This window comes from Paroedura picta, chromosome 2, assembly GCF_049243985.1.
Source record: "Paroedura picta isolate Pp20150507F chromosome 2, Ppicta_v3.0, whole genome shotgun sequence".
NCBI lineage: Eukaryota > Metazoa > Chordata > Lepidosauria > Squamata > Gekkonidae > Paroedura > Paroedura picta.
The window spans coordinates 46,423,075-46,444,934 of NC_135370.1; the positions used below are offsets into that span (position 1 = coordinate 46,423,075).

Below are 21,860 nucleotides of genomic sequence, written 5' to 3' on the forward strand. Positions count from 1 at the left end.
TCAGCTCGGGTGAGCCACGTGGGATGACAGGGCCAGGAGCTGCATCTGGAGACTGGGCAGAGGACCTTCTATGGATCAGAGCTGTCTGTCTGTTGAACATCTGGCTGAACTAAGATTTCATCCAACAGAGGCTTGGGTGAATCTAGGAGCTCCTGGCAAAACTCTTCCTCTAAGGAGTCCTCACTAACTGGGCTCCCAACACACACAGTTCTAAAGACCAAGCATCTGTAGGTTTTTCCAGAGTACCCTGTCCTGGAGTGTTTGCTTGATAGGAAGCCCCAGAATTTAGGACACTGAAGAATATTATTCTGCAATTAAAGCTCTAGCTCAGTATTTGATTCCATAAAAGAAATGCACAGTTTCAATAGCCATAATATGTGGGATTTCAAGTAAATCAGATCAAGCTTAATCAGATATCAAATACAAGCCCCAAATGTTGTGAAAATATTCATTAATTCTCCAATGTTCAGAGATAGCCTATAAAATAATTTATATCACATTTTGAAAATAGTAGTTTGTAAGGGCAATTTGGGGAATCATTTTCTTCCATCTTTAAAATGGACACTCAGCCATTTCCTTTCCTGTTTCTGTCAATTTATTTTCTACACACACACGTATTATAGCTGCCAAACTGTGGACAATATAATAATTCCTATTGCTTTATTTAAGAACTATATCACTTGAATATTTTAATCTGAGATGTGCAGTTAGTTTGGATTTTCAGTTCTGCTTTTAAGAATATTTAGTTTTAAAATCACGTAGAATCAAGGGATCAGCCATAGCTATTCTAGTAACAAATGAAAAAATCCTAGATGTAACAAAGGTACAGAGATAAACAATACCTCATTGTGTGTGGCAGAAAACATCCTGGACCAATTCAGAGTGAAGATGGTTGGGGCTGCTGTCAAAGAGGATGCAAGACAAGAAAAATTTGCCATATTCAATTTCTACCGCTGTTCTGGCATGTTAACCAGCAAGCTGGCCCTAGGTCATCTCTTAGCCATCTATTAATCTTGTGAAGCTCTACCACCTTACCCCCTTCTATAGTGAACTTGAGGCTGTGACAAAGACCCGCTGTTCAGTTCTTATTTTGTAAAATATAGGCTGTTAAAAATATAGCCAATTATTTTGGTATGTAGTAAAGTCTCAGAAAAGGCAGATCTAGAAAGAGTTCTTTTTGTGCAATGGATTTCTTCTCCCATGCATTACTTTTAGCTCTCTCATTTAATGGAAGTTATTGTATTTATTCATGAGATCTGAAAGAATTTAATAATTATAGTAGGTGAAGGGAAAAAAACAACGCTTTGCATAGTGCTTCCCAGAGTGATGGAAGTTCATGGCAAAGCTTTACCTGATTTCCCTTTGTTAGGAGATGGTGGTAGAGGTCTTTTTTTTTTAATCTCATGCTTTAGAATAGTACAACAGAGGGCACATAGACACACAGTGTTCTTAGCACAGCATTGTCCCCTAAAGTAACAATACACTCTGTAGATCTCCAGGGCTACTTCATTATATCCAATTCCCAACACTACATCTGTTTCTCTAACCAACTCCAACTCCAAAATTACAATACTGTTCCTACAACTCTCATCAAGTTCATTGAGGGTCACAAGTGCTGATGACTTGGACTACCCACAGATCAAAAGCCTCCCCCCCCATAAGTCAAACTGAACTTATTTAAAACATTATACCCCACTGTTTCCACAAAGCAACATAATGCACAAATATGAGATTTCTTATTTGGTTACAATTAGGGATTTTGTAAAATGTAGTTGGAGAAGACTTCTGTGGGTTCTATGGATGGCAAAAGTAACGAACAAGGAAATATTACCGTGTATAAAGCCTGATATATAATTGGAAGACAAAATCACGAAACTCTGCCTCACTTATTTTGGTCATAACATGCGATCCAATCATTGGAGAAATAAATTATGGTAGGACTGGTGAGTGGAAAAAGGAAACCATGCTGACAAAGAACATGGTGGTTAGATACAATCAAAATGGGACACCAGCCAAGATTGGAAATTGTGGCGGCAGTTGTGCCATAGGATTGCCAAGACTCGATTGAATGGCTAAAATCATAATCAACAATGATTTTGACTTTACTATGCAAATGCTGGCAGGAGCTCATGGGAATTGTAGTCCATGGACATCTGGAGGACCACAGGTTGACTACCCCTGTCCTAAAGGACACTGCAGAGCTGGAAAAAGTACAGAGGAAGGCAACCAAGATGAAGAAAGGTTGAAGAGTCTGGGACTTTTCCATTTAGAAAAGAGATGCCTAAGGGGGGAACGTTATAGAGGTTTATAAAATTATGCATGGGGTAAAGAGAGCTGCAGCCGGCTCAAGGTTGACTCAGCCTTCCATCCTTCCGAGGTCGGTAAAATGAGTACCCAGCTTGCTGGGGGGTAAAAACGGTAATGACTGGGGAAGGCACTGGCAAACCACCCTGTATTGAGTCTGCCATGAAAACGCTAGAGGGCGTCACCCCAAGGGTCAGACATGACTCGGTGCTTGCACAGGGGATACCTTTACCTTTTTAAAGAGAGCTGACAAAGAAAACTTTTTCTCCACAAATAGTATGGCATGCAATGATGGGCAGTAGGTTCAGAATGGGGGAAAAAAGGAAAAACTACTTTACACAGAGAGTGGTTAAAATGTGTTCGCTGCCAAAGCATGTAGAATGAACAGCATTAAAAGGGGATCATAGAAATGCATGGAGGGCAAGTCAATCAGTTGCTGTTATCCATTCTGACTGAGGGGAGCCTCTACATTCAGAGGCACTAAACCCTGATTCCCAGAACCAGAAGGCAACATCAGGGGAAGACCTTGGCTTATTTGCCCCATTGTTGACAATTCAGAGGAACTGGTTGGCCACATTGTAAGACAGGATGCTGGACTAGATGGACCACTGATCTGATCCAGCAGTGCTCTTGTTATCTTCTTATGTAATCCCCGCCCTCCCAAATTGTTGATTTATTGGCTGTAGGTTTTATTCTCTATTATGTAATGTAGTGTTTGACTCCTACTGCACAATAAGAGTACTGCACAACCTGACATGCTGGTGAGGGGCGGACTACAAATCCAAAAAATATAATAATAATAATAATAATAATAATAATAATAATAATAATAATAATAATAATAATAATAATAATAGCAGCGGCTGCAAGTAGGCATTGACAAAATAATGTTACAATTACACACAGCCAACCACTCTGCCTCTATCCCCATCTTTCTAGTCTACAACACCTATCTTCTTCAAGTACAAGTAAAATATTTGCTGCTTGCTGGCAGGTAGGCACAGCATCAGAACACAGATTGGAAAATTAGGCAATCAGGAACTATTTCTCATTATTCCTTTAAGTTCAATGAGTGGCAGAAAATGGGACCTTCAGTGGGAACATCTGCTAACTATTTTGGTTGGAAGGCATCACAACCAAACTGTCTGTGATTCTGCTCTCCTTTCCCCTTGGTGCCTTTCCTGTTCCACTTGTCTTCTGCATCTCTGAAAAGCAGATTGTGAGCTGCTGGAATAATGATCATTTCCAAAGATTTCTGGAAATTACCACCTGTTATTGTTATTAGCAGTGGGATTAGTTATATTAAAGATACTTAAGGGTAAAGAGGATTTGGTTAAGATTTTTAGTTAATTTTCCAATGCATAGTTGTGTGGGCAATGGGAAACCATATCAATTTTCATTCTCATTTCTGGGAGGGGGGGTACACATTTAGAGAAACATAAATATAGCAAATTGTGCCTGAAGAATGAATGAAATGCTGCTATATAATGAGTATGTAAATTATGAATTTTGCACCAGAGTCATTAAACAATTTTCTGCGATGCTAATGCTCATCACTGGGAAGCAAATCTCTGTTTTGATTAATCAACGTAACTTCCACACAATTTTAAACCTTTTGCTTAAATTGTAATAAAGCTGATTACTCATCACAACAAATTATTGGAATCTATGTTGTATGACAAGGTAAACAGACTATCCAATTATTGAAAAAGAAGATACAATAAAGACTCATTCAGTGTTTAGTGAGGAGACTAACACCCAGTCATTTCCCCACGCCCATTCTATATGTAGCCAGCTTAAAAATATGTTGCTACAGCTTGTATACAGTTGGTATAGTTATAGTGGATATAGTTACAGTTTTTGGATCCTCTTTTTTTATTCTCCCTAGGTGTGAAAAACACATTTCCTGGAAGATTTATGAATGCCATTCAGTCAAGAAGTTGGAAAAAGCAACTGGAAGCAGCAGTAGCATTTTGGCTTTCCTGAGGCAGCATGGCCAACCTTACCAGTGAAATTAATAACCCTAATTTCTCCTCAAGAGTAACGTATCAATGCATTAAGATTCAGCTTTGATCTATAATTTTTAAATCCATTTTTTCCTTACAGCTTTTTCTCTGTAACTCTCCTTCTCATTTTTAAACAGCAGCACAGAACGTAGCAAGTAAGAATCATGGCTGGTATCCCCAAACTCCGCTTTCATTTTAAATATTGAACGTCTGCCCAACTATGTAGCCTGAATTGTCCATAGAACTCTAGGACTTTCATGAAAAATTCATTCCCACTGTAGCAATTTGATAAAGCCCCAAACTGGCAGCTTTATACAGAACACAATTGCCTTTTTTTTTTAGCAGGAGCAATAGCTGCAAACACCAAATGGTTGCTAAAAGAGAAAATATGCCATCACTTCTGCAAAAGAATGACTCCCCTCCCCCTTGGCCTTTGAAAAATATTACTTTTATGTTCTCCCATTGTGGATCAGGTGTATGTGGAAAGAAATGGACTGCTGAATAGTATTCAATTTGGTTATTAGGCAGTCAGCTAATAAAATGAATGTCCCGATTCAGATTTTGAAAGAAAGAGATATGGTGTCTCATGTGCCCCAATCAAAAATAGGCAACAAGCTGAAGGTGAAGAGAAAACATTGACCATTATTTTACCATAGAAACACACTGTTCCTCTTCCAGCCAGGCTGACTACAATATATACAGCTTTCTAGTCCTCTTATTATTATCAACGTTAACAACAAAGTTAAGCATGCCATTTTCTCTGAAAGATCAGGTAGCCCTTTCTGTAAAATTGCAACCCACCCCATCATCTATTGCCAAGGAGGTAGAGAGATTATGGTTCATCAACATAGCTTGCTTTACAGCAGCAGGTATCCGATAAGCATGCTGAAAACACTGCGATTTTCCTGTGGTCGTGGCCTCCACAGATGAGTTGGTCAAGGAAGTATATTGGCTTCTAAACCTATTTTGTTTTACCTGCTTTGTGCCTTGAAATAGTTTCAAAATTACAGTTTTCATGGGCGCAAACATAAAACAGTGCCTGAAGACATTTCTAAGGATCAAGAGAAAATAATAAAGTTTACATGTCAAAATGGTAATGGGAAAGCTTACTCCTATGTATGATTAAAACATGAGAAAGAAAGAAACACACAAACACAAATGCATGTTATTTCCTCCTGGTCTGTCTATTGTAGTTTGGGTTAATTCACCTCAAACTGAAGAACAACATATCTAATTCTCAACATTAATCTACGTATGCTTAAATACAAAGATTGGAGCAATGCGCAAACAAAACAGATTTTCTGGAAACCCAATAAAATGAAATCATTAAAATATATTTGGGGGGCTTAACTCCCCAATTGAATAGAAGAAGAACCTGTATCTTTAAAATAATGAATGCCCTCATGGGCTACTACTAGGCAACTACAATAGTATTGCCAGCTTTAAAGCCTTGGTTTCTGTCAGTAAAAGGCAGGGGAAAGCAAACAAGGTTGCACTTACCTGTAACTGTTGTTCATCAAGTGTGGCAGCCTCCACCAATCCACAAGGATGTTGTGTGAGGACATTGACCATGTGCGACATGAAGACTGAGAGACAATCCCTGCTACGGGATCCAGGCCAGAGCATCAGTTTGTGAAACCTCATGAATGAAGATGGCATAGTTAGCACCACCAATGTCCTCATACCAAATTTGGAAGTGCTGTGAATTAAAGACCCCTGTTCTAAATGAACACCAAGAAGTTATACCTCTGTTTTGTACACCTCTAAAAACCAAACCAGGAAGAAGAAAAATTTTAGAGAGTTATTGATCCAACCAGTGGACAAAACATAATCAACAGCATAAGAAGCAGGGTTCGAACCCTTCAGAAATGCTTTAAAACATAAACTTCTCCAATTAGCAGTGTAAGATCTGATATTGCAGATGTCATGGCTATCATTGAGGAAAAAATGGGAGGTGGCCTTCAGGTGTTGTGCCTTCTGATCCCTTGACTTGGGAGTCATTTTCCTACATGCTGAGCAGGCACCCATAATATGGCGTTCACCCAGCCACAATAAACATTTTGAGTGGCCGTCATTCTGGGCTATCTTGGCCCCACACTCTGCACACTTTTTAAACAGTGCCATGTCTTCCAATACAGAAAAGCATTTACCTCATAACCCTTTGAGGTAAATAAATGAAGCAGCTTGCTGTAGAATGTTCTCTCTCACAGGCGGCAAGAAAAGAACTGAGGTCATGTGACTTTTGGGCAGGAAAGTCACTCTTCTCCTTTGGAAGGCACTCCTGGGAGTGTAATCGTTTTTTAAATAGCTTACTGGCTCCTCTCCATGGCAGGCCTACTACATCGCAGTCCCATGTGGGACTGCGCTGAAGCCACAAAAGATGAATCAGCCTTTCTCAATATTTTTACGATGGAGAAACCCCTGAAACATTCTTCAGGGTTCAAGAAACCTCAGAAGTGGTGTGATTATCCAGAATATGGTTGAGAAGCATAGCTGTGCACGTGTCCACCTGGGGCTCCTCCACTTCGCACCCCCTTCAGGCCCATTATTGGCTATTTTGAAAGAAGGGGTGGTTTGACATGACCATACATGGTCATATAACCTAATAAATGTTTAACACGATATAGATATAGATATAGATATAGATATAGATATAGATATAGATATAGATATAGATATAGATATAGATATAGATATAGATATAATAAATTAATTCCCACCCATTCAGGAAAGCCTTCTAGGGCCGTCAAGAAGCCCCGGGGTTTCACAAAACCCTGGTTGAGAAAGCCTGGGTATAATGGATATGATGTGCCATAACTGGGCCTTGTGCTGCTTGCAGAGAAATCTGCACAGCAGTGTAGCAGGGGGGGGAGGGTGCATAAAGAACATTGGTGAAGGACATTCCTCAGTGACAGAGGCCCCTGTCAGAAAAGAAGCACAAAGGTCTTTTCCTCTTCTGCCCTTGGCATCCAAGACGTTAAAGAGAGGACGTGGTGGTTCGGTGCAAAATTCTGCATCTCTCTTGGTCACCCCAGAGCACTGGTGATCAACTGTGCAGATAACACAGGGGTTAAAAATCTGTACATCATCTCTGTCAAAGGGATTAGGGGGCATCTGAACTGGCTGCTGGCTTGGGTGATATGGTGATGGCCACAGTCAGGAAAGGCAAGCCAGAACTCCAGAAAAAGGTTCATCCAGCTGTAGTGATCCAACAATGGAAATTGTACAGGAGAAAGGATATGTACCTGTACCTGTATTCTGAAGATAATGCAGGGGTAATAATCAACAACAAAAGGATTAAAGGTTCTGCTATCACAGGCATCGTCACCAAGGAATGTGCAGATCTGTGGCCCAGGATTGCCTCCAATGCTGGCAGCATTGCGTAAAATCATTGTGTTCTTTGTAAACAATCAATAAAATTGGTTGTACAAAAAAAGAAGAAGAAGAAGAAAATAAGCACAAAGGATAGTGGTTGGAAAGCCCCATTGTGGGGCAGGTGAATTAGCCCAGATCTTCAATTAGAGTATCAGGAAACTGATCTCCATTAGTAAATGACAGCAGAATTACAGTGTATTCCATGATTATGTGATGTGTATGCACTAAAATAGAAAAGTAATGCACACCTAATGTTCTAGTTGTGTGACCAATTGATTTTGCAGAATACCAAGAGTAAATGGGAAACACAAGCCCACAGCAGGGATTCCACAGTATAGGAAGGAGACCTCTAAAATGACAGTAAGTTGCAGAGTCATAGTCGAAGCACTCTGTGATAAAATAAGAAAAAAAGGGAAATTCAATCAGGGCCCCCTGGAAAGGAACATCAAAAGAGCTATGGGAAAACAATATAATAGCCTCACATGGGTCCTCTTCAATGCTGTGCACTTTGTAAAACAGCCAAGACATAGTCGTAAAGGGGAATGTTGTAATTGTCCTACTGGAGACTTCCAACGGGAATGAAAGAAGGCCTGTCTACAGGAAATGTAGAGAGGTCAACCAACTTAACTAAACATACATTTAGACCAGGGGTTGTCAAACTGCGGCCCTCCAGATGTCCATGGACTACAATTCCCATGTGCCCCTGCCAGCATTCTCTGGCAGGGGCTCATGGGAATTGTAGTCCATGGACATCTGGAGGGCCGCAGTTTGACTACCCCTGATTTAGACTATAAGCAATAAGATCTCGGCCTTATCATACGCCTCTTCAGATTTGCACCTTAATACATAAGTATCATTTGAATATGCAGTTTTTCCTGTCCCAGGCATATCACCACCCTGAGTAATGTAGTTATGGGAGACAGGCAGCCTGCTCCTAGAGACAAAACAGGGAAGATCTTAGATCTGAAACCACCATGAGACATAAGTGCAAAAAAAAGAAGTGTAAAAAGATTTGTGGACAAGACAGCAGACCAGTGAATATTTTTTCTCTTAGTAGAGTGAATCACCCTGGAGGAGTGGTAAAATAGTGTGAAGGGGCTTTGACTACCTTTGACTACCATCGCCTTTTTCAGTAGGAGATGCTGGCAATGGGAACTGGCATCTTGTACATGGGGGAAAAAACATGTGAGCAACCTTTAGACATTGCAGTATGTGAAGGAGGGTAAGAAGAGGCAGCTCAAGGAACGGAGATCATTTATAGCCCCAACACTAATTCTTGGCGTGGACTAGGGCAGTGTAAGCAGCCTGCTCCGGATTAAAGGCACAACTGTGTCATGTAGATCACTAGTATAGGTTGTAAGATTCAGCGGGTCAAACTCCCTTAAAGTGGATAGCAAAAAGGCCATATTGACCTGTTCTATCATAACATAAAGGGAAATTCTGCTTCCCATCTTTACAGCACTTATACTCTGAACAGTAAATATGAAACGGGCTCAAAGTGTCTTATATTTTATACTATTTTAATTCCATGCTCACTAGAGCCCTGTAAAGCAGGACAAGTTAAGAGTATGATGTTAGCCTATAAACCCAGGTCATCCAGATCCAGTTCAATACTCCAGCCACTATACTACATTGGTTTCTGCTACAGTGTCAGATAAAAGTCAACCCTTCAGGGTTATCATTGTTAGTGGCAGCTTAGCGGACCCCCCAAATCATTGATGGATCCAAAGGCTAGCCTGGAACTGAGAGGAGAGGCAAACTACTTAGGTTTGCCTCTAGAAGCATACTTCCTGATCACTTCTGAGTTCCCCATGGAGATGGCAACAGGAACGCTGGCAGGGGTTCATGGGAATTGTAGTCCATTGACATCTGGAGGACCACAGGTTGACTACCACTGTTCTAAAGTTAACTGTCACTCCCAGGAAAACCCAAATATGAAGTCATGCCTCCCTAGGACTTGCTGGAAACTCTGTAGTATAACCATAGAGTTTCTGGTGATTCTTAAAGAGGACTGATGTCGCTTCTGGGTTTTTCTCAGATATGACACCATGCCATTGACCTGATGGTCATTAAAAAAAAAATCTGCTGCTCCAAGGTATGGTGGGGGATTCCCCACCAGCAACCTGGCAATCCTGACTAGAAGTAGCATCAAGTCATCAACCAGACATCACTTTAAAACAAAAATTTCCCAGCTGCCCTTTGCATACAACAGAGAAAGATGCCAAGAGTCTCTTTAATCCCAAACCATTCTGGCCCCCAGTAATTTTGTATTTAAGGTGCCACAAAACTCCCACTTATTAATGGTTATAGGACAATAATTTATGGGCCAACTCAAAAAACTATCTAAACATATTGAATGAGGACCAAACTGGAGGAAATTATTTTGGGTATGCTGGAAGAAAAACAAAAGATGTGTAACAAATTAATTAAACATTGATGTTTCTTGTTAAAATACTGAAACAAATTACAATGCAATGAGAACATATTTGTCAGATCAGATTCTAAAACTCTGCAAGGTAAAGGGAGGAACTTTTCTTGAGCATTGAGGATTTTCATATATTAGTGAGCTGAAAGTGCAGTGCAGTAATGTAAAGTGGTGTTCTCAAATAATTTTTATAATATAGGAATATATGTTATGACCTTGGGAAATCAAATAATTATGTGGAGTCAGGTGAATAAGACATGCCAGAGATAAGACCATCAGACAATCAGACTAAGGGTTCATGTATCCAATTTCCAAGAGTGACTAGCTAAATATCTATGGCCAGATGTCTCCCTTAGCGGCTCATGATTGCAAAACCCCTATCGTCATTGTTCCACAGCATCTGGTATTCTGTGAAAGGAAAGCTCTGGTGTTAATATGGAAGTAAATAAACTAATGGTTTAGATTGTTAGGAGGACAAAAAAGAGATGGAACACAAAGCCCTGTAGGACAATATGGATCAAAGAATAAAATGCACCTTTATTCCCTTGAATATTCCTGTCCCACAAACACATGCTGAGTTGAATGGTACACGAGGACAATAGCTATTGCTTGTGTTGCTATGAGAACATTGATTATATTTGTTGTTTGGTGCAGTGGCTGCATTTAATAGAGAGGAAAGAACATTTACACCATGGCTCACTCACTTGTATCCTTGATCGCAGCAGGGAGAGATTTAGGGTGAGGATGGTTATGAGCATTTGCCACATAAAAAACATTTGGGCATTATGTTGAAAGGATATCTGGAACAAGAGGATCCATCATCAAATACTAAATAAAATACAGGGAACATCTAAAACATACACTCTGTTGATAATCCCAAATCTGACATCACCTTGTATTTTTTTTTAGTTGTTTTATCCTCCCTATACAAACTCACTTAAGTAACCATTTCATGCCTCTGATTAATGGCTAAATCCTAAATCCCAAAAAGCAGCTCTTGTAATGTGTTTTTATTCAACCCATTCTTCAACAAGCAGGAGATCCCAAACATAATTCTCCCCTCTTTTATCCTCACAAGAATCCTGAGTTCAGTTGACTGAGAAACAATGGGTTGAATTCTGTGGTTCAGCAGAAAGAACCAATGGCAACAATCTTTCCAGCTCCCCCCCTCCGCCCCCGCATGCTATTATTTCTAGCCTTAGGAAAGTTTCTCTGGAGTCATAGAATCCTTATGACCTTTCCCCTACACAGGTTCCATGATGGGATGCTACATTAGGGAATGTGGAAGGGAAATTTCTCCCTCCTGCTTTTCCCATGTACACAAATCTACTGTCAGAGGAGGCAAAATGGGGATAGAATCATAGAGTTGGAAGGGGCCACACAGGCCATCTAGTCCAATCCCCTGCTTAACACAGGATCAGCCCTAAGCATCCTAAAGCATCCAAGAAAAGTGTGGCTCATTCCGCACCAGTATCAATGTGGCAAATTGATTACGGAAAGGAAAAACGGAATTTAAAATAGTGGAATTCGGCGTAACGCATACCTGCCTTTGTAGTGGAATCCAGTTGCGTTTCAATCATTTCCCACAGGTTTCCGGTCTCAGCAAAAATCGCTAGAAAGGAAGCGATTTTCCCCCTGCTTTGTCCCGCCCCTGGCCATCAGTCAAACGAGCAGCCAATGGGCGGTTGTTACCATGCTCCGGAAAAGCCCCTTTGTCTTTAAGAACATGTTTTTTTAAAAAAAGAAAAACACACTTTTCAACGAATATGCCTTGATTCCTTGATTCCTTACTTCCTCCTAACGTAAAGACCCATCTAGCTGGCAGCTGGCCTGTGAGCTGCCGATTCATCGTTGCCACGCTCCCCCGAGTGAAAACAAAATCACACACACACACACACACACACACACGTGCACGGGCACGATTTTCGGCCAAAAATAAAGGGAACTTGCAAACGGGGCTGTGTTGTGCTTGGGGACTTGAGGCGAGCTTTAAAGCAGCTCTGTGGAGGGACTGCAGAGAAGCCTCGCTGCGTGAATGAAGGCTCGCCGGTTCGTTGTTCTCCGCTCACTCTGAGGAAAAAAAATGGCAATCGCTTCGCCGGAAGATCAGAGGAGAGAGCCAGGGGGAGGGACTTTGCTGAAACCGCAACAATGGTAACGCACAGAACTTTTTCGCTAGTGTTGCAGATTGGTTGCAAGAGCGTAGTGCTTTCCAGAGGGTGAATCCACTTTTGGGGATTTCCCTGGAAGCGCTACAACAAAGCGCTTCTAGAGGGACTGTTTCAGGAGTGTGGCAGATTGTGTACGATGTTGTGCATAACTGCATTTTAGTAGCGATTACAATTTGCCACACTCCTGCTACATTAAACTTGTGTGGAATGGACCTGTGTATACAACCTTTGCTTGAAGACTGCCAGTGAGGGGGAGCTCACCACCTCCTTAGGCAGCCTCTTTAGATGTTCCCTGTATTTTATTTAATATTTGATGATGGATCCTCTTGTTCCAGATATCCTTTCAACATAATTTCCCTCTTCTCACTACAGTCACCTGATCCAAATGGCTATATATTCTCGGAATAGTCCTGGGAATATTTTCTTCATGCCAGACAGCTTCTGGAGGGAGACCAGACCCTTAGAATAAAATAATAGAATCTTAGATTTGGAAGGGTCATACAGGCCATCTAGTCCATCAGGCTGTTCAGCGCAGGATCAGAATTAATGAAGTGCTGTGAATTAAAGCAGTGGTAGTGAACCTATGGCATGCATGCCAGGGGTGGCATTCAGAGCCCTCTCTGTGGGTCATTCCAGCACAAACTTCGCTGAGTCAGCCTGCATGAGGTCCAGCTTCCCGATGGCCAGAGGATGGGGAGGACTCTTCCCACATGTTCCTTGGCCTGGGAAGCAATTGGCTGGCTTGAGTGGCTCAGCTGGGCTGGCATCTGCAAGCATCGGTGGGAGCAGGAAGGCTGCGCCGAACCAAGCCAACGGAGAGCAGAACTGGGCCAGACCCTGCCAGAGATGCCACACACTGCTGTTCGCACACCCAGACACAGTGCCTCCCCTCAACAGAGCGAAGGTGAAGAAGGAAGTGAGAGAAGGGAAAGCTGCAATGGGGGGGGGAGGAGAAACTGTTTTTTTACTGTGTTTTTCTTTTAAGACAAAGGATGTTAATGTGTGAGTTGCTTTTTCTAAAGTAAAACGTCAATATTCAGGTTAAATTTCCATTTTGGCACTTTGCAATAAATAAATGGGTTTTGGGTTGCAGTTTGAGCGCTTGGTCTCTAAAAGGTTCGCCATCACTGGCCTAAAGCATCCATAATAATTATCTATCCAGCCACTGCTTGAAGACTGCCAGGAAGGGGGGGCTCACCTCCGTGGGTAGCCGATTCTACTGCTGAACTACTCTGTGAAATCCCCCCCCCCAATACTGTTCTACACATAGTTTAAACCCATTACTGTGGGCCCTATCCTATGCTGGCAACAGGAACTGTCTGGTGTTTTACAAAATTAAGAAATAAAGCCCCTAATAATAATAGACAAGCCTATACAGAATATAATATCACCTTGGCAATCTCTCCCCACATGAATGGGTATGAAATAACAGGAAACTAGACACTGTTTCTGGTCACTGAGAATCAGTGAGAGAATACCAGACAAAACAGAAAAACCATTTGTTGGCAGAAGCCAATAGTCAAACAAAACCATCATATCTCCCCAGGGAAGGAATTCCTTTGTTTGTTTATTAATTATAGTTTTAGCCTGCTACTCTCTGTGGAGGTAGGTTACAGTCCATGTAAAAACCCATTAAAATCCCTACCCCATATCCCATAAAACTGACATAAAAGCAAGACCCAAGATTAGTGATGCACCCCTACCCTGCAACCATCCACCTCAGGAGGATTGCTTGAAATTGATACATAGCCTAAGGACGGGCCCTGTAGATCTTAGTCCTGGCCTCAACCAAATTCTGGTACCATTTCTTAGTTTTGGGTGGAGAAAATGAATTGGCAGAAATTGGCCCTTTGGGTCCTTCACAACTGAGTTCCCTTGAGGGACTTGAAGCTGGTCCCCATAATGGCAATCCTATGTTACATAAAACATGTAGTTAGAATCAGAGTGAATGAACTGACATATAGCTCGTTGCAAGATTGGCTTCTTGTTTGCCAAAGGCAAACAGGATGTGAGCTGAGTCAGCAAGTCCTGCCACCTGCCTCACCTCGGACGGCACAGAGAGCAGGTTCCTGTTTTCTGACAGATGGGAGCCATTTGAAAGAGACATCTCCACTTGAGGTCTTTTCCCTGGATAATACTGGTTGTTTAATGAGGAGGGTATTTAAGTCCAGATAATAACAATTCCCCCTCTTTTTCTTTATTAAGGTATTCGTGGTTCTTTCCTATTTCCCCAACTGGTACAAGCCAACATATTCTTAGAGGTATAGCTTTTTGCTCGATCTCTTAACACCAAATATATTTCTAATTATTGTTTGAACAGACCTCATACTTGTAAAGTTTGTAACACATTATCCAACGGTCTTTGTTAAGACTAACCAGAAAATAGCCTGAAAGATCCATTACTGAGTCTTCAGCATGTTTTTTTTGGAGTCAAGAAGCCACAATTCAGACTTCAGTTATGGGATTGGGGGGGGGGGGGCTAAGTTCACTTTTCTTCACCTTTCTAAGTTCAAATATTCGGGGTGGGGGTGGAGAATAGCTTGCTGAATGTTTCCTTTTCCTCACTTGGAAGATATTGGGGGGAAGGGAGAAGTCAGGAAAGTGACATGGAGGAATAGTTGGTCTTTCCCCCCACTGCATCCTGGTACTAATTTAAACTGGCACATCCTACAGCTGTTTTTCAGCAATTAAATGCAAAATGGAAATCCAGTCACAGGTCTTCCAGCATCTCATCTGGCTTTAATACTGAGATACACAATATATTTTACATTCTTCAAGTAGTAAAATGGGTTTAGAACTGGAAAGAAAATAAATTGCATACACTTTCTTCACTCTTAAACAACTTCCCCCCTTTTGGGCTGCGCCATGTCCAGGAATTTTACATCCAACCAGCATACTTTAGATTAGAAGACCATGCAAAGACATTCTTGAATCGTTGTCATATTTACTCCTGACGACAGTGCTGTCCTAAGCCAAGTTACAGCCTTCAAATTCCACTGAAGTCAATGTGTTTGAAGGGCATAAATCTGCTTATGATGGCACTACAAAACAACCAGTTTCTGGAATCTTCCCTGCCAGGGTGAAATCTCTTCATTATTTCTTGAAAAATGTGTGCATCTGTTCTACAGCCCGGATCCAAAGGACTTTCTCTGATTCCTGGGTGTTCTCATTTTGGACAGTGGCAGTGACTGAATTTAGAAGCATCCCCCAGCCAAAGTTGGTGGCAGTGACCCACAATTCTGAGAAGGCCATAGGATAAAAGCACGTGTACACAAGAGTGCACACATGAAAAGCCACATTCCTTTTTACCAAAAGGGTGATGTGGAATCAAATCCAGTAGGGATTACCGCCTGGTTTAAGGCATGCTAGAATCAGAAAAATTAGGGTGATCCTTAAAAACGGGGACTTCCTTAAAGAAACTATGATTGAGGATGAAATCAGATACTGCACAGTCTGAGCTGGCCCTGGAACCACCTTCATTTGTACTGCAGATTGGCATAGAACTAACAGGTGAACAGCTTGGCATAGAACAAACAGGTGAACAAGCTTTTTAAACACTTGCACTATGTCAGAAATCACATACAGACCCGGCGCTTCCTCTTTTTGCAATGCCTTGTTTTAATTAGCTGTTCCTCTCTCTGCATCTTTTGCCGGCTCCTTCCTCTTCAAGCTGACTGGTTTGTACTGGCTGGCGAGCCCCTTCCCCTGTATCTGGGTTGAAGTTTACTTATTTGTTCCTGCTTAGCTGTGACTCTCGACAACTGCCTGCTGCCCTTTCACAGTCAGACAGAATTGATAGTGCTGTGTTGCCTAGCAATCAACACGGGGCTGCCACAAGAAAAGGAGCTTCTCCTCACATGGATCTCAGGCAGCAACAGCATGGGACAGACACTACTGACGGCAGCGATTAGGGCCCCCGTGGATATTTCAATTAAATTTTAAAAACCAGGCCTGTGTGTGCATTAAGTGACCCTGGCATTTAGGGACTAGCAAGTGCTTAAAAGCACCAACTCCAGAGCAGCATCAAAGCCAACAAAGGGCTGGAGAGGCAGCAATGGTTTATCGTTACTATTGCCTTAAAATATTTCATAACCGGACAGCTCCTCTGCATTCACAAGGATTCAGGCAGCCAGCGTTTTCCCGCCCATGACAGTGTGATTAAGTACATTTAGAGAGGGAGGGAGGGAGGGAGGGAAGGAGATTTGTTTACATGGGCAATTCTATGCCACTTCCCTTCTCAAAGGGGCCCAAACTGGCTTCCAGAAAATTTCACTGTACAGTTACAACCACTACTTTCTATAATAAAATTTAGATAAACAAAGAAAATGCAACGTAACTTGGGCTGGCTGTGGTTTGTGGAAATGCCTAATGCTGATTTCAAGCTGCAAGCTCAGCAAAGGATAGGACCTGGACCAGTGGGTTTCAACTATGTGTAGAATGGTACCAGTTAGATATCGGGGGGGGGGAAGAGAATGTTCATTGTCAGAGTAGTTCAGCAGTAGAACCTGCTGCCTAAGAAAGTGGTGAGCTCCCCCTCACGGTCAGTCTTCAAGCAGCGCCTGGACAGATAGCATGGATGCTTTAAGCTGATCCTGCACTGAGCAGGGAGTTGGACTAGATGGCCTGTATGAGTTGGACTAGATGGACTCTATGATTCTAAGCTGTGGCCTAAGAACTTTTAGGCTCACACCTTCAGCCATTCTAATTTCCTGTTATCAGAGAGGAAGCAAACTCAGCCCAGATGTTCTACAGCAGACTATTATGCTTGTTATAAAGATGGATCCAATATGTAGCAACTGCCATATCTTTGCCATGAGTTGTCATTGCTTGTGCAAAGCCATGCTTGCGCCCAAGAGACATGTATGAACCTTTGGTACTTTTTAGAATCCAGAATTGATGAGTTTACAGGCTACAGACGTTTCATTGCAGAGTTCCCACATTAAGCTTATTTGCAAATGTGGTTATAACATTTCTGGGGCAGCCAGAATAGCACAAAGCACAAATGAAATCGATGCATATTGAGTCAGGCTATTGGTTTTCCAAGGTCAGTGTTATCTACTCTGACTGAAAGCTTTCACGTCATCTGCTACCTGATCCTTCTAGCTGGGGATGCCAGGGATTGTACCTAGGATTTTCTGCACGTGGAGCAAATACCACAGCCTTTTCCCCACAGTAAGAACCAGCTCAAGTGTTTGGTGTTTTCAGAGGTAAGACATGGCAAGATGGGAAAACTTTGGCACAGAGAGATTGCGCTCCTGCAGCGTCCTACCTCTAAAGATCCGAGTTGCAGGCACTGGCAATACGTCAGGGATTAAAACTACCAGACCATGACCATATAGTCTGGAAAACCCATAACAGCCAATCACAGCTTTCAGTCGGTCCTGCTTCTCTCTTCTAAATGCAAATCCAAATGTTTCTACACATTCATTTATTCCCTTCCTAAAACTGGTAGGAATAATCTTCTCGAGACCCTGATAGGGCAACCGTAAAGGTAAAGGTATCCCCAGTGCAAGCACCGAGTCATGTCTGACCCTTGGGGTGACGCCCTCCAGCGTTTTCATGGCAGACTTAATACAGGGTGGCCTTGCCAGTGCCTTCCCTATAGGAACATTTAAAAATTACTACCCATTGAGGAAAGGTAACATCCTTATGTCATTGGCCTGAGCTTCCGCCAAGCATGTCACTTCAAGCCAAACCTCTAGTGAAAGACCTGTTCACATTAACTGCACAGCTAACCACAACACTATTATATAGTTCAGCCTTTCTCAACCTTTTTATCATTGAGAAACCCCTGAAACATTCTTCTGGCTTTGAGAAACCCCAGAAGTTATGTCAGCAGGCCACTCCTCCCTGCCATGCCCCCAGAAGTGGCATCACCATGATACTTTCACCAGATGTGACACCATGCTTCATTACCCCCTCCCCCCCCCCATGGCAGAAATGGTCCAGCAGCCTACTCCATGCCCTGGGAACAGGAATGAGGCAGACATCTGCCACTCGGTCACCCCCTGCCACCTCCACAGCACATATGAGTTAAAATGAGAGTACTTACTCCAGTCACTACCACATATGATGAGCCCCAGCCAATGAGGATTTTTATGATGGGGCTCCTCCCCTTTCTACCCCCTCCAGGCCCATAATTGGCCATTTTGAGAGAGATGGGTGGGTCAACATAACCCTAAGTGGTTATATCACCTGATTATTTTTTAAATTAAAATATATTTTAAAAAATTAACTTCCAACCAATTGGGGAAACTCTTTCTGAGCCATTGAGAAACCCCAGGGAGAGAAAGCCTGATATCAATTGTGGAACTCTCTCCAAAGATCTTCACATTTTACAATATTAAGTGATGATGTTTTTGAGAGTAAGTGCCATTTTATGTCTATCCATTGGAAATGTTATGGGATTTGGCCATAAGTCTCCTTATGCAGAAGGTTTTTCCCCCTCTCCATCTAAGCAATCTCTAGTTTTTGCATATTAACTGTTTTAATACTTTTTCCTAATGCTGGTCTGAGGGTTCGGTCTTATTTCTTTGAGAAATTCATATGCCTTTACATTTTCCAATGTAATAGTAGACAAGGCAGCATTGGCTTCTTCTATAATTTCTCCCCATGCCATTTTTCCTGTCCTACCGCCCCATGAGCTGCTAGAGCAAGCAGGGATTGGGGCATGCCCTGGAGCAAGGGAAGGGCAGATGACCAAATCAAGGAAGCAAACATTAGGAAACGTAGCCAACTCTTCTTCTGTTGCATTGGGGACTTCAAAGCTGGGTTCCAGCGGGGTTGCCAGCTCTGTGATGGGAAATACCTGGAGACTTTAGGGGCGAATATAGGAGTGGATGGGATTTGAGGTGAGAAGGGATCCCAGTGTTATATAATGCTATGGAGTCCATCCTCCAAAGCAGCCATTTCCCCCAAGGGAACTAATCTCTTTAGTAACTTCAGGGGCTCCCCAAATCCCGCCTGGAGACTTGCATTCCCAGTTCCAACATTGTTAATGCATTGTGGAGTCTCAGAACTGGGCTGTGGTGGTGGAAGCTGGAGGAAGTATTTAAACAATGTGGGTGCCAGTTTTGGCTGTAGTTTCCTGTCTTTGCAAACATCTATTGTGCTTCCAAGCAACCTTGGTGCTTCATAAATGCCTGTGTATAGCGTCTCTTCAGTATGGGGGCAATCAGAATGAGTAAATAGCCATTCCTTTTCCTTTTCCACCCCACTTCACTTGTTTGAGATAGTTACGGGGTGGCAGTGGGGCGAAAAAATGATCAGCAGGTACCGTGACTGATTACTAAGGTGTCCTGCTAATCAGTAGTGTAAGATATAATGAGGTTGTTATTAAGGCCTGCTGCTGTCTTCAGGCTAGCATTATCCCAACGAGATTATAGTCATGTAGTTACAGAGCAGCGGCTGTTGCTGTGTGATTTTTTTTTTTAATGTCTCGAAGGATAAGTAAAGTGGAAACCATAAATCACTTGCTGAGAACTTTGTGCCGGATTCTGCTCCCTTTGGAGTCAATGAAGGTTTTGCCATTATTATCAATGAGAAAAGAACAGCAAGGTTGGAGTGCCAGGGCTCAAGATTTATTCTAGTAATAAGTGCTGTAGGCAGCTTCCCAAGCGGCCCGGTGCCTGCAAGATTCATCTTCTCTAAACCAGTAATTGTATGTACATCTCCCAGATTCATAAAGAGGGCTAGAAAAATGTCCTGAGGAAGAAATAAAGAGAAACAACGGATAAGGACACATCAAAGTATGATTCCATGGCCTGACTATAGAGACATTGTCTCATAAAGCTTGAATGGTCCCATCCCAGTGTTCCCTTAGGACATGGCAGAATGGCCCAGCTGCCTGTGCTTAGCTTTAATCATCCCCACTACGTGCTGCTCTCCCATGGAAGGGTGTCACAGACAGGAACAGCAGAGCATGAAAGTTTCCCACACGAAATGCTGACGGAGAAAACATTCAGAAAATGTTTGGCTCTCACAGAGTAAATGCCTAGAGCTGAAGAGGCAACAGCCTGGGAGAAATTTGTGTGGCAACGTCTGTAAATAAGAGACCAGTACTCATTACTGATTATAGTCATTGCTGATGACAAGGGTGTGTTTAGTCCATTCTTACTCTGGTGGCAGCCAACTTATGGCGACCCCAGAGGGTTTTCTAGGAAGGAGCTGAACAGAAGTGGCTTGCCAATGGCCTGCCTCTGGCTAGCAAGCATGAACATCCTTGGTGGTCTCCCATAGAAGTACTAACCAGGGCTGACCCTGCTTAGCTTCTGGGGTTTGATAGCCTGGACCATCCAGGTCAGGGTGCTGACCCTAGCAGTAGGCATAATTGGTTTTTCCTTACTGCTCAGTGCAGCCTGTCTCAACATTTTTACCATTGAGAAACCCCTGAAACATTCTTCAGGCTTCAAGAAACCCCAGGAGTGGCACAATTGTGCAGAATGTGGTTGGGAAACATAGTTGTGTACATAACCACCTGGGGCCCCTCATATCACCTGATAACTGTTTAACAAATTTAGAAAAAAACATTTAAAAGTAATTAACTCCCACCCATTTTGGAAACCCTTCCAGGGCTATCAAGAAACCCCAGGATTGAAAAAGCCTAGCTCATACCCTATTGAATGTCTCTCTTGCTTAATTTTCTCTCTGCCTATAAGACCAGGCAACCTGCAAATTGGTCTACTACTGGAAGGCCTATAAGTTAGATAATGATTCTTGCAACCCGGTTGTCACACTAACCTCTATCTAACACAACTCTGGCTGTGTGATACTGGCTCATTTCCCCAGTTTTCCTGACACTAAGAAAACTATACTATGATAAGAAGCAGCAGAAGTGCGTCATGCATAACTGTTATTCAGGAATATCTAAACTGGCCATCTTTTATAACAGGCTAAACCTGTATATCCAAGTTAGAAACGAATGTGAGCTCGGGTTAAGTGGCAGGACTTTTTGCCTGTAAGAATGTCATGTTACATTGTGGAAAAACACTGCAATGTCAATGAAATGGTCTGATCCAGCGTGCACCACTAATTTTTTGATAGATTGTCCAAGACACTTCAGAGCTAAGCCGAAAACAAACAATAACACCAGCAAAAGTTAGCACAGCAGGAAATTATAAATGAAGTGTGTCTGAAACAAGGCGGGGAGAGGGATCCTTACATATTGCCGGTGCTCAGCGATCATTGTGGAACCAAGTTATTTGTCGTCTTAAAATCCCCATAAAATGCAAAGGCTCACTGCTATGATTATTGCTGGTCTGGAGGAAGGGGTGTGATGGTTGTGTTCATTTGCATGTGTAATATTTCCAGAAAACGGGCCGGGCTATTTAAAAAATATGATCACCCCTCAATTATCAATAAATGGGGGGTGGGGGGAGGGGATATGCAGAGAGTAATTGTCCTCATCTGTACACCGCCCGTGGTGCCGCGGGCGCCACGGACTAAATAAAACAGTAAGGGGTTCTGGGGCGGGATGTGTCCGGGATGAGGAAGGGTCCGGATTGGACCCTTCCTCATGACAGACAATCAGAGGGATCAATCGGCAGGCGCAAAGCGCCTGCCAATTGGTCCCCCTGATTC

General features: G+C 42.5%; 1 long non-coding RNA gene and 1 pseudogene across 2 annotated transcripts in view; one reads left to right on the top strand and one right to left on the bottom strand.

The window, feature by feature from the left end:
• Positions 1–7,107: 7,107 nt before the first annotated feature.
• On the top strand, positions 7,108–7,696 carry LOC143828874 (large ribosomal subunit protein uL14 pseudogene; annotated as a pseudogene).
• Positions 7,697–19,862: 12,166 nt separating this feature from the next.
• The window catches only part of LOC143828650 (uncharacterized), a 28,933-nt gene continuing 26,935 nt past the window's right edge, over positions 19,863–21,860 (bottom strand). For both annotated transcript variants that reach the window (XR_013227796.1, XR_013227797.1), the window contains exon 3: positions 19,863–19,985. This is a non-coding gene — a long non-coding RNA (uncharacterized LOC143828650). The remainder of the gene's footprint in view (positions 19,986–21,860) is intronic.